The sequence below is a fragment of the Choristoneura fumiferana genome, chromosome 18, assembly GCF_025370935.1.
Source record: "Choristoneura fumiferana chromosome 18, NRCan_CFum_1, whole genome shotgun sequence".
NCBI lineage: Eukaryota > Metazoa > Arthropoda > Insecta > Lepidoptera > Tortricidae > Choristoneura > Choristoneura fumiferana.
The window spans coordinates 7,922,109-7,932,376 of record NC_133489.1 but is presented as its reverse complement, the minus strand read 5'-3'; positions in this window follow the sequence as shown (position 1 = coordinate 7,932,376).

The following is a 10,268-nucleotide window of genomic DNA, read 5'->3' as shown; positions in this document are numbered from 1 at the left end:
AGATCTCGGAAACGGCTCCAACGATTTCGATGAAATTTGGTATGTAGGGGTTTTCGGGGATAAAAAAATGATCTAGCTTGGTCTTACCTCTGGGAAAACGTTTAGTACCGTATTTTAGCCCGAGCTCGGTCGCCCAGATATTATTATTTAACACGAGAGTGAGAGATACAAACTTCGATTTTACGAATTTCGTAGTAGCCTTGCAGTTGCTCTAGTATAAGTTTTTCGCCACTCATTCGTTACTATTTAAAGTCATGAATCGAGCTCTCGAGTGGCGACCACGAACCGAAGGATGACGCGTTGGCAGGCCTCTCACCAGGTGGACTGACAACATCGTGGTGATACGAATAACTGGTGGACGCAGGTGGCAAAACTATTTATTGTTCACTGTGACACACTAAGCGGGAGGCCTTGGCTTGACAGTAGGCATCTTCCGGCTGATGATGATAATGATTTGAATAAGATATCATATCATAACATACCTATTGTATGAATTATAATAATGTATGGACGGAAATTCGTACCGAGTCATTTTAGCAATATTTATCACTAAAATATAAAATATGAATATTTATCACTTCTCGCGCGGCGTTGAACAAAAATATTAAACTTTGAAAAGTTCAATCTAATTTTACTACTTAATGTGTATATTAATCAGTCAGATTTTAAAATAAAATAGTGTTATTTTTGGTTTAATATTTACGAAGCGAATGTTTGAATTATCATTCAACTCTGGAAACAACCGGTTTTTATTTTTAACCAAAAATTGTTGTTGAAACCTTGAAATTGCTAATCATGGTTGGCGGCATAAGCTCATTTTGTAAATAAGGATACACATTGTTAATGCAATTAAATTGCAAAGATTTTAGCAAAAGTTTATTTATTTATTTAATATACCATAATATTGTAATAAATTAATAATGCATAATGTTCAACCTCGTATTTTACATACAAATAAAATGTTTGTTTGTTAAAGATGGTAATTTGTATTGTTTTGATTCATTGTCAAGCCGGTAGTTTTGAAGCTTGCTTTTTAAGTGAAGTACCTGGGCGACCGAGCTTTGCTCGGGCTAAACTCGATAATAAGCGTTTTTCCAGAGATAAGACTAAGCTTCAATTTGTCATCCCTGAAAACCCACACCCCACATACCAAATTTCATCGAAATCGTTGGAGCCGTTTCGCTCTGGAGAATTGCTCGTTTTAAGGTATTATATAGATTTTGTTCCCATTAAATCCCAGTGGTCGGTTTAAATCAATGATAATGATAAAGTACCATCTGCAAAAAAAGGATGCAGTTTTTTTTAGCCCACTACTTACTATAAAAGAGCTTTATTCTAGTAGGTAGGATACGCATTCTTTCTGTACCTAAGGTCAAAAATGATGTCACGTCTACGCCTCGCCTTTTTGACCGTACCCATACATACAATACAGCTACTATGCAACATAAAGTCATTGTGACTTCATCTTATAAATGTTCATCTGCAATATTATATTTTTATCAAAACAAGGCAAAAACGTTTTTTGCATTAAATTATAATAGGGGAGAGATATTTAAGAAGTAGATAGTTTAAATATAGACCAGACCAGGAGACCCACTTGCTCGTTTGCCATCCAGTCGAATAAAAAAAATATATATATAGCTGTTAAAAAGTCCCATTGATCGCTTTCTTTTATTTACCTGAATGTAGTGCAACAAACTGAACCGCGTACCAGAGGAAACCTTTGTGCTACGATATTTCATACATCTGCCAAGAAATGAAAAGTGGAACCCTAATACGATGTTCAGATTCCTCGACTATACAAACAAAGTTATAACGGGGTAGCACAAGTTTAGTAACAAACTGTGAGAGTCCGAAATCATTCATACATAATACTGTCATCATCCCAGGCTATATACGTCCCACTGCTGGGCACAGGCCTCCTCTCAGAACAAGAGGGCTTGCGGGCCATAGTTCCCACGCGGGCCCAGTGTGATGGCCTAGTGCTAGTGATTTGACCTATCGCCTCTCAAGCAGAGGGTCGTGGGTTCGAACCCCGGCTCGCACCTCTGAGTTTTTCGAAATTCATGTACGGAATTACATTTGGAATTTACCACGTGCTTTGCGGTGAAGGAAAACATCGTGAGGAAACCTGCACAAACCTGCGAAGCGATTCAATGGTGCGTGCGAAGTTCCCAATCCGCACATAATGCCACACTATTTCGTTTCTAGCATAAGCGATGGAGATGACAATGCGCAACGTGAATACTCAACGCCAAGTGAACTGCCACCATTATGATTATGAGTACTTATAAAGCGCACACACGCATCTGCAATACCAGGGATATTGCAGATGTTTATGGGCGGTGGTGATCTCTTACCATCAGGAGACCCACTTGCTCGTTTGCCAACCAGTCAAATAAAAAAAAAAAGTTCAAATTAGAGCTAAATAAAATTCAATACCGATTTTTTATTTAGTTTCAATAAGAATGATGTAGGCAAGTTCAAATGTCAAAAGTTGCGTTTAGCAGAATTCCTTGGAACTTGGACCGGCCGCCGTTCGTACATTGACCGTCACATAAACAAACACGGTACAAAGATCAATTTCGTACTGTCGTTCAATAGATAATAATAATCACGTTAAATTACCCAGTTGTAAATTAAATTCCAGAATTCATGACTAATTGTTATTAAATTCATGTACATTTAGAAAGAATTCAATTATAATTACAACTATATTTTATTGATTATTTTATAAATTATTGGAGATTCCTAGTTTTACATGTATACGCTTTAGGCTGTGACATGACAGTGACGTGCGTCTATCTATACAAATGATAATTCACAACTGAAAACCAGAAAAGTTTGTTTAGTATGGTAATCGATTACACTACGCTTTAAATTATATCGTGTGAATTCGGAGACGTAGTAGTTCAGTTGTATACGCTTTATAAGGAATGTGAATATGCATTACCTGAAATTAATTATGACAGCGTCTTAATGTCTGTGCAGTCTAATTAACAAACGGGAACTATGCAACACCATGATATATTATATGTACGTTTTAGTTGTAGATATCTAAACTTTGTTCAGTATCGACTTTGAAGCCATACTTAAAACCTCACGCTTTAAATTACGATGTGTTTGTGTTTTTAAATCCCTTTTTATTGTGCCCAGTAACTACGACGGCAACAGAAAATTTTAGCGAGGTTGCATACTATTTCGTTAATTTAATACTGGCCATTCGCTGTCAATGTGTGATTTTCATCTAATGGTGGCACTTCACTTTGGTATTGCGATTCGCGTTGCGTTAATGACGTTGCATTAATGATATAGTGTATCTCTTTCACACACGCAAATACTTCTGCGAATATGCCAAGTGAAATGCCAGCATAAAAACTATCTAAAAACGTCAAAGCGCAACTGACAAATACGAATTATGAGTGTAGAGTTAGAAATGAAGTAGAATTACTGTCTTAGCAAAACACACGAATATCTTTTAAAATAATGGAAGGCATTCAAAAATAAATGCAATCAACTGAAAAATTTAAAAAATATTTTTGGGTTTCTGTGATTTTCACTTATTTAATTAACACCTTGTATATGTTTAGTACTATCGTAAAAGTTACAATACAAATACTTAAGTACAATAATTTGCATTTTCCTTTTTAATTAATAAAGCTAGCTGCCCAGCCTATCCGCCTGTAGATTTGTCTATAAAAAACTAGGAAGATACAAGCAAACATAAAAGTGCTCTATAGACATACTTATATGTTCCTTTTTAGGGTTCCGTAGTCAACTAGGACGGGTAAGCTCAGAGACCGTTAGTACTATGTAATAGAGATGAGATGAATTGTGAGTGTATAAGAGTGACAGAGGAAGAATGAATAAGCAGCAGGTGTATTTTATTTTAAATGTAGAACGGGGGATTGCTAAGCGACGGAAGACGAAAGACGTGATTTGATTTGGTCATTTTGGAAATTTCTAATTATATTTTATTTTACTGTTAAAAGTGGCTTTTCTTCAATTTTTACGATCCTACGCGACTATACATATCAGTCACGTCGACAAAGTGGTACAATAAAAAAAAGTAAAAAATTGTTTTTATGGTACGTAGGTACCTCCCATAGACACTAGGGGTAATTTTTTTTCTCGGCTGACCCTATATTGTGGGGTATCGTTGGATAGGTATTTAAATTAAACCATTAGGGGGTTGGTTAGACAATTTTTCTATTCAGTGATCTGTTTGCGAAATATTCAACTTTAAATTGCACATTTTCGTTGAAATCGAGCGTCCCCCCCTCTAAAATCATCTAAACTGTTGGGTTTGGGTGGAAATATTTGAAAAAAATCAGAATGGTAGTAAATATATCAAATTTACAAGGAAAATTATAGCGGCTATATAAGATTGCTTGAGAATTATTAGTAGTTTAAGAGTAAATAGCAGCCTAAGGTATAAAATAAGTATACTTACCTATGTAAAAGATTCAGTACACAATACGAAATCCTTAGAAAATATTATTTGATTTTTTCGTAATGGCTACGGAACCCTACCCTGGGCGTGTACGACACGCTCATGGCAGGTTTTTTTTAAACTTTTGTACTGATATGATTAACTATGCGTGTAACGTAAAAACCTAGACAATGACATCTATCTACCGTAACAATTTGCGAACGTTAAAATGTTGCAAAACTTACTTCACATACAGGACACGCCCCTGATTGCAACACGCGATGCAGAACACTCATTAATTAAACCTGTGGAGGTCTCCAACAAAATACCTTTACCAATAAAACTTCTAATATTTAGTTAGTTTAGGGCTACAAGAATGCATCACAAACTCAGAATGTACTTTTTCGCTAATGAGCATAAAAAGTTTTGCGGTTTTTACCTAATCGAAACTGACACCTATACATACATAGTGCAATCAATCGTTAAGTGCGGCGATTATTCTGTAAATATAACAGATGTCAGAAAACTTTAAACTGTCATCGTAAGTACGTTACCTAATGTGTAAAAGTTCTGTTTTTTAATTAACGAAGTAATATTAAAAAATATTCACTTTAACGCTCCTATACATTAAGGTAGTGCTACTACCGCTGTAGCGCTGGTAGTGTAGAGGTAGTACGACGTTCCTTGAGGCTGTTTGCCTACCGTAACGTAAGAGATAAAACGTTTTAAGATTCATTACGTACAAGAATAAACTGTAATAAAATAATAAAACTATCTTTTATGAAATAAATCTAACATTTATTTTTTAAGAAAGTAAGTTTTTTTTTTGTTTACAGCAATTGCTCCAAGTGACGCTCTTGTGCGATAAATTGACATAATTGACTCTTCAATGTTTCTAAATGTACTTTTCTTAAAATTTTAAAATGAAAAATTTATTGATATAGATAAGTGAATATAATCTTGATAAAATAAACTGATTCATGAATCATGATAATGGAACAACGGAAGTGGAAGGACGTAGTCTCTGCCTACTCCGTTCGGAAAGAGGTGTAATTTTATGTATGTATGTATGATAATGGTGAATGACTAAGGCTTTTAAACTAAAGCCTTTCAACTACCGTACTAAATGTATGGGCGAATTTGAAGTTAATTTTTGGGATATTTCTGTTTTTTTACAAAAAAGTTATTGATGTGATTTTACTCATTGGGTAACGTACCTTCGATATCACTTTAAACTTTTCTGACATCTGTTATATTCACAAAATAATCGCCTGGCTACACTTAACGATTACACCCCCTATTACTATTGTAACATCTATACACCGTGTTATTTTTGATATCCGTTAACTTTATGGGAACTATTATGAGCGGTGGTGATCTCTTACCATCAGGAGACCCACTTGCTCGTTTGCCATCCAGTCGAATAAAAAAAAATTAAAAAAAAATCTACACGTCAAACGAAGCTAATTTCTCTAAGACACTAGTGGCCTAACTCTTACTGTTTAAAAGATAATCAAGAGTTAAGATAATTAATTATTAGCAGTAAGACAGCTTAAAGGTCCTTAATTTATATATTTTTTTTCAAAGTCCATAACTAATCCGTGTTATATATGTGGATTTTTTTGTTGCCTCTCTTTTGTGTCACGTCAATGTCACTTGCCAAGTTTGTTTATTTTACAATTTAACAATTAACAATTAATGTGAAGTCATTGTATGCGAGAAAAGTTTTTTTTTTTTTCGCGCGCGAAAAAGTTAATTATCAGGTAGTTCATATCAATGAACTGAGTCGTCTGCTGAAGTTAACGGACTTAAAAAAACAAGGTGTATAATGTAGAAGCTTCTTCACAATAAAATGGAGGGCTTAGACCGCTGTCTTGCCATGGAAATTTTTCTTATCATCTGGCGAGAACGTTTTATTTATAATTTGGGAATCTGCCGAGAGGTGATTCCATTTTATTTTATTTTTTGCTTCCAATTTGGTACGGTTTGCTACCGTAAAAAATGCTAAAATTATTCAATTGTTGAAGTATGAAACTTTCAACTATATTTTTGTTTTAAATTTTCTAGACGTTTCTGAGTTGTTAGAGGAAGCAAGGTTATTTTATTTACGACTTTGAGCAAACATTGCCGGCCTTTGTCGAACGCTGCGCAGCGCTTAAAAAAATACGGACCCAAGAGTCAACTTCCTCGAAAAATAGAACTACATATTTACAAACAACTCAAGTGCGAAAAGATGTAAGTATCTATTCTAGCTACTCTAGAATGTACCACGATTTTATTGCAAAATATGGCAAATATGTGTTGTACACAAACATGTTTTAAGGCGTTAAGGTAGCTAGCCATAAAATTATTATATTTGCTTTTGACGGTATTTATAATTGGTGACAAAGTAGCGAGTACCTACCTGCTTAAAGATTTGCAGTAAATATTTGGCAGCGTGTTGGTTATGGAAGACAAATAATAACTTGATTGAGATAAACAATTAACACATCCGTATATAATATAAACTACCCCTTTCGAACCCAGCCGAGTATGAAAAGAGTTACGAAAATGGACTTATGTACAATACATGTCAAGTTCAAAATTCAAATGTAAGAGTTATGACAGTGGACCTTATGTACAATCCATGTCAAATTCAAATTCAAGTGTAATTAACCCGCACAATTGTATTGGCTGGATTCGAAATTGCTACCCGACTACAAGACAATCCAAAAGAAGGTGTTGATATAATGTGATCAAGCTTATCTGTTCCTTTGTTCTCTTATGGGGATATCCCTCGATTTTTAAATTAATTTTTATTATTCGTTGTTTTAGCGGCAATATAAAATGTTGAAAATAGCCTGAATGTCTTCGAGGAAAGTATGGTACGGCCGTGCCTTTGTTTTTGTTTTGCTCGACTTGGCGGGGGCACTGCCGTGCCCCCAGATACATTAGACATGTGTTAATTTCAGCTGTCCATCTAAATATTAGATACGGCTCCCGTTATCCGTCCGTTACGAGCGAAATGACAGTAAGTAGTTCCGTTTGTCACCCTTCGGCTAGGGAACCCTAAAAATCAACTTCCTCGAATGATGGCGCATAATCGCCTGTATTTGTTAATTTGCTCATGAATATTTAGTTCACACGTCCCCGCCACTACCTTGTTAGTGTTTACAAATCTGTGCGGAACTCAACAATGGTTCTCGCAATAGCTGTATGCACGAGCTCTATTAACTTGATTACTAATGAGCCGAGCCTCTAACGTGATGTCAATATCATACAATACTCGAAAATGATTTTCTTTGAAACTGGTTAAATAATACTCGCCCGCTCTTGCGACGTCTATGGTTATACTGTTTGCATCTCGCTTCTGCACCGATACATATTGGTCTGTGGAAGTGAAAAGGAATATTTTGCAAGCATTCACGCTATTTAGACCGTAACCTTAATCGCTGGGTGCTAGTGGCATTTGTAGGTAAGGAAACCTATAGTTTTCCGGTGTGTTGATTGGCAACACGGACATGGGTGGCTCATAATTGGATGCCTTAAATTTTGACGACAGCGGCAGTAAACTCGTATGTTATAAGGTAATTCATTAACTCTAAAACATCTTCTGTTGGCCTCTTGGCCAGGCTCAAAGTCACGCAACGAGTTTCTTTGCGGGATAGAATCCGGAATACAGTAATTCGCCCAAGAACTAAACTCAACGACATAGCTCTACAAATATGTTAGTTAAATCGGCATAAGGCGGGCCACATTGCTCGTAGAACAGGTAATCGTTGGGAGATAATAGAAAGCAATTGGGCAAAGTAGAAACCCGACCTGCGATTTCCGAAAGCTTAGACCAACCGTGTCGAAATATTCATTACTTATTACTTTATTTCAAAACTAGATGGAAAACAAGCAAGTGGGTTATCATATCATATGGTAAGTAAGCACCATCAGTCATGAACACTTGAAACAACAGAGGATTACCGAGGGTGTTGCCAGCCTAGAAGGTTAACATCCAACACCGGACCACAGTAGCGCAAACGCTGTTTGGCGGTAGTAATTAATTGCCTTATAATTTACCTATCAAACATTTGTTTACAAAGGTATCACATGGTCGCGTATTTTGCCCCCTCACCCGTCCGTGTGGCCTCGCGTTGGCTATTAGAACGCAGGCCCTATACTACGAAGTCCAAAATTCGAAGTTCGTATCTTGCCGTCCTTTGACGCTTATACTATTCAATACGAGAGTGAAAGGGACGGTATGATACGAACTTCGATTTTCAAATTTCGTAGTAACTCCCCAGGTAAACGTTGCGCCGGCGCACGTTAGCGCTAGGCCGAGGGCTGTGGCGCAACGCGATCGTGCGCGTCCTCGTGGGAAGGCCGCAAGCTACACTTATGTCACACGCATTCATTGAAGATGCTCTTCTTTGTCTTTGTATGGGCTATCTTTCTTTCCTTTTATGAGAGCATTTTATTGTATTAATCAAACTTTTTTTCTTAGCCGTAGGTACTATCGAAGGCATAAATATCTGTACAGCCAACAAAGCGTCAAAGATATGTTACGAGTATATTTACATTGACCTGGTTGGTGGCATAAAGGTGTGTATTTTTGACGTCTTAGTAACGTACATAATGTATTTATGCTCTTAACTACTGTTAAGATAAGACCTCATTTATGTGATTGATAGATAGCACTTAAAAAAATTGATGAATCTTCTCTAGAGAAGATCTTTACTAGTAGAGTCTAACGTTTTAAATCGGTTCTACCAATCTCATTTACTTCATCATACTTTAGTTTTGCACTACAATACAACGTGATTTCCTTCGATATTATAAATGCGAAATTACTTAGACGGCTGAACCAATTTAGATGAAATTGATATGGATATAGTTTGAGAATATGGAAAGGATATTTGGATAGTTTTTATTTTGGAATATTTCATAATTTTCTCGGGACAGCAATAAAAAAAATCTTCGCAATTTCGGAGTGGCCAGCAACAATTAGAAAGGCGTGAAGTAAAACACACACAAACACAACCTTCTCAAAATATAAGAAAAAGATGGCTGGCATGGAGTTCATTTTTAAACCACGACTTTAAAAATATTCGAAAGTTGTAAAAGTCTGTGTACAGTCAAGTTCATAAATATATGTAAGTACACTTTAGTATCTTGCCATTTTAATCGCTGTGACAATTTCATTTGGCAATTTAAACATTGATGTTAAATAGACAAGGTACTAAAGTGCATACAATATTTATGAACTCGACTGTACCTATGGAACTTTAAAATTCCAATTCTCATGAAAGCTTCGGTGGGTTCCTGGCTTATATTAATCGTGAGCTGGACCATTTAATTTAGTAAGTTTTACTGGTACCTAGTTAAAATTAAAATAATGTGTTTTTTTCCCGCTATCTACTCTATTCGCATTCCAAATTCAGCTTTATTTTTCACCGTGGTCAAATAAAATTTTCCCGCATAAGATATCAAAAATGCGCCCGCCATATTCGATTCTACTTTGTAAGAGTTCAATGCACCAGTTGCCGACAAGTCATATTTCATTTTAACATCACAGATGCCACAATCAGACGATGGCAAACAATTTTTACGCTCACGGCGTTTACGTAACATACGAATAGTGTTTACTACGATTTGTAGGTGAAGCATCTACGAGCTATATCGTAATCTGTGTCAGCGGGTCACCCGCAGTAGTGTGATGAAGTGTATAGGTAGTGCCACGAGAGTTGAAGTGAATGATTACACACACAGTTACAAAAAGAACTGATTGCATAAAAGGAGAATGAATGAAATGAATGAGTAAATGTCAAAATCCTGCTGTCATTTGCACGACATGTTCATCGCACTT